Source organism: Nannospalax galili, unplaced genomic scaffold, assembly GCF_000622305.1.
Source record: "Nannospalax galili isolate Female #2095 unplaced genomic scaffold, S.galili_v1.0 scaffold6521, whole genome shotgun sequence".
Classification (NCBI taxonomy): Eukaryota; Metazoa; Chordata; class Mammalia; order Rodentia; family Spalacidae; genus Nannospalax; species Nannospalax galili.
Genome location: NW_008343857.1, coordinates 1 through 3,581, shown reverse-complemented (window position 1 = coordinate 3,581; position 3,581 = coordinate 1). Strand labels below are relative to the sequence as shown.

The 3,581-nt window shown below is 48.8% G+C and overlaps 1 pseudogene; it reads left to right on the top strand.

The window, feature by feature from the left end:
• Positions 1-1,636: 1,636 nt before the first annotated feature.
• Positions 1,637-2,633, top strand: LOC103739736 (annotated as a pseudogene).
• The last annotated feature ends 948 nt before the right edge of the window (positions 2,634-3,581 follow it).

The following is a 3,581-nucleotide window of genomic DNA, read 5'->3' as shown; positions in this document are numbered from 1 at the left end:
CTCTCCTGAGCCAGGGCCTTCAAATATTATTTTCAGTCCAGGATTCTCTAAGATCAACATCTGCATTGTCTGAGCCAAGGCAGTCCCCAGAAAGCCCCCAGAAGGAAAACCCAAGTTGTTTTAGGTCTATTGTATGGCTCTGGCCATGATTTTTATCCTTCTTAAACCTGGGACTAGGCATGACTGGGGGTAGGGGGTAAGAAGCGAGGCAGTGCCATCATAAATTGAGTTGTAGCAAGCCAGTCTCTAATAAATTTAAGTAAGGCTCTTAAAAGAATTGGGCCACAGGTTAAGGCCAGAAGGAGCAAGGCCAGAGTCCTGATTAAGGCAGAGAGGAGTGTTGTGAGCCAAGGAGAAAATTGGAATAGTCACTCATACCAGTTTTGGTTCTTTACTCTCGTCTGTTCCCTCTCTAAGATCCTCTTGTGGACTAAGCTGAAGGAGTCCCTTATGACAGCAGAATGATTAGCATAGAGACAGCACTGTTCACCTAGAGCAACACATAATCCTCCATGTTGAAGGAGCAAGAGGTCCAGGGCCCTCCTAATTTGTAAGGTGACCTTGCAAGGAAGGACAGGGAACTCTCAAGATGTTCTATAGCAGTTTGTAAATTTTTAAGTCCAAATCAATAGCTATATTAAGGGCATTATAATTTTTGTCCTGTAGGATCAGTGCTGACATTCCTAACCCTAGGGCACTGGCAACACTGATCCCCAAAAGAGTGGTGCCAGCAATCACCAGGGCAGCTGCCCTCTTATGGCATGAATGTTCTAGTGGGGAAAGCTTAAGGTCCATCTCGTCCCCTGAATAAAGGTTGACTCTTGGGGTTAGCTGGGTTAGCAGGCACCATGAGGGGGCAGAATGGTTGAGAGTGATTAAGTGGATGAGCCCAAAAGAACAACCCCACCAGGCATCGGGAGGAGGTCATAAGTAAGAATCATTAGAGGGGAGGTAAGCGGTCTGGTTCCAGGGCTTGTGGTGTTGGGCTGCCTTCTCTGTGGGTTGGGTTTTGGGTTTTGTCACCATCTCTGAGGCTGAAACCTCTGGGATTGGCTGCATCACAGACAACTCTGGTGGTCTGGGCTGGGATCCAGATGGGGGCTGGAACATTATCTGGAAATACAGAAGCGTAGCCTCGCCCTTGTATTAGCAATAAGTGTGGGCCCCTCTATTCTCCTGTGAGGAGGTCCTTTCAACTCACCATGGGGGCGGGAGTGGGATGAGCAAATGCCCCCCAATGCTTTATTGCTGGTGGGTGGCCATTGGAGTCAATTTTAAAAAACTTTAGGGTGAATAAAGCTTGTTGTATAACAAGATTGGGATCCTTATAGAGGGGACCTTTGTCAGTCAGGTCCCCTCCCCCTCAGGTCCCCTCCCGAGTGCTGGGCACCACCAGTTTGCAGCTCATCTCTGGGGGCCACCGTGGCTGTGGGGTTGTGGCCCATGGAGTACAAGGTCAAGAGACCAGGTGGAGATGCCTGAGTGCGGCCGGAGGCAGCTGAGCAGTGGCCGCGGTGGTCCTGACTCATCAGCTGGACTGGGGCAGGCACCATTGAGGAGCCATAGAAGAGCCCAGGAGGTGGTGATGGGAACTCCTTTCCGTGGCGTCTGAGTCCATGCCAGGGATGCCAGGAAGATGCAGCCCGGGGTCTGGGCCCGTTCAGCTCCCTCGCGGCCCACTGCCCTGGGGCTGCAGAGGGCTTGGCCAGCGGGTGGTGGTGGGGGCGCCTCCTCCTGGCTGCTGGATGGACACAGCTGGCTGCTGTGCTATGGCTTCCTCTTCCTGGCACTCTACGCGCAGGTGTCCCAGTCCAAGCCCTGTGAGCGGAGTGGCTCCTGCTTTTTGGGATGCTGTGTCAACTCCACCTGCCTGTGCGACCCGGGCTGGGTGGGGGAACCAGTCCCAGCACTGCCAGGGCAGGTTTTAAGTTAACAGAACCTTCCGGATAGTTAACAGTTGGTCCAATTAACTATATAAATATAAAACTAAATGTACATGGCTAATTGAAGGCTATCCAAATGCAGTGTTAAAGTTAAGATTTAATCATTTTCCTATGGAATGTAGCTGGGATCATATGTATGTTTATGATGGAGATTTTATATGTACTTTTAATAGCTGTACCTACCGGTTTGATTGTCCCTGAAGTAAGGGGAAATGAAACGGTGCCTGAAGTTTTTACAACATCTGGCCATGCACTATTACATTTTTTCAGTGATGCTGTATGTAATCTAACAGGCTTTAACGTTTTTTATTTAATCAATTCTTGTCCTAACAATTCCTCTGGTCATGGAAAGTGTACAACTAGTGTCTCTGTTGCAAGTCAAGTGTATTGTGACTGTGAAAAATACTGGAAGGGGGAAGCGTGTGATATTCCTTGCTGTAAATCCAATGTGGCAGTCTAGATCATGATTATTATGATCTAACAGGAGAAAAACTGTGTGTCTGCAATGATAGTTGGCAAGGTCCTGATTGTTCTTTGAATGTTCCTTTAACTGAGTCTTGCTGCATTTTGTCCAATGTTAAGCCCTTTAGTCCTTTTGTAGGCCATGCTTCAAATAAAGCAGTTTTACATGGGAAGTTTATGTGGGTGATTGGTGGATGCCCTACTAGGGCATCAAACCCAATATTTTGAACATTGGTGCATCTATTGAGCTCTTCTTGTTCACACTCATCTTGATAAGAAGACTTCCATAAGAGGAAGTCACCTCCCCGTAAACAGGCGTGGGCAATATGCTGCCAATCATAGGGGGTATTGGCTGCATGGCTGATTGTATCTAAAAGTTGACTAAATCAGGGGGAATGGATACCAACCTCAAGTGCTGCCTTGCACAATATTTTTAAGGTGTCATGAGAATATGGATTCTAGACATTTGGGGTTGTTGGCCCTGATCAATCGTAACAGGGAAGAACTGTGGGGTGTTGTCCTCTGAACCGGACAGAAAGGAGGGTGGGGGAAAGGGCTTCCAGTCTTCATCTCCCAGTGAGGGGCAAAGGGGAGGGGCTCTCCCACAGCTGGCATGGGGCAGAGGCAGATGGCTAACGCCCTGTAATGGTGGAGCAGAGGGTTGTGTGACTTCCTGCTTTTTACTAAGAGAGCCCTCAGACCCTAGTCTCTCATCTTCTGAATTCTCAACAGTAGACATTACCTTTCTGTCAGAGCAAGGCCCTGCTAGTTTCACTGTCACCTGGAGTGCTTGGGGTGAGCCATTCATAGAGCCCTGCTGTTGAATTTGTTTATCTATCTCCTTTGAAATAAGATCATCTTGTTCAGGGGCATCGGGGAAAACTCCCCACAGAGAGGCCAGAATGGCAGTTACAATGGGGTAGAATGGCCCAGATTGCGGGCGCCCCTCCTTGACCTCTTTCTTTCTAAGAATAACACATGAGCCCATTGTTCAGAATCCCAGCAGCATGACTCTGCAAACCAATGGGCAAGAGCCAAAACTTCATCTAGCACTTTGGCTACATCCTCTTGTGTTATCTTAATTTGCCTGCTCCTGAGGAGAGAGACCAGAGCTGTGGCATGGGAGCTGGTGGCAGCTGGATGACTGTTCCCCATACTGGAGGTCACTCACCCTGC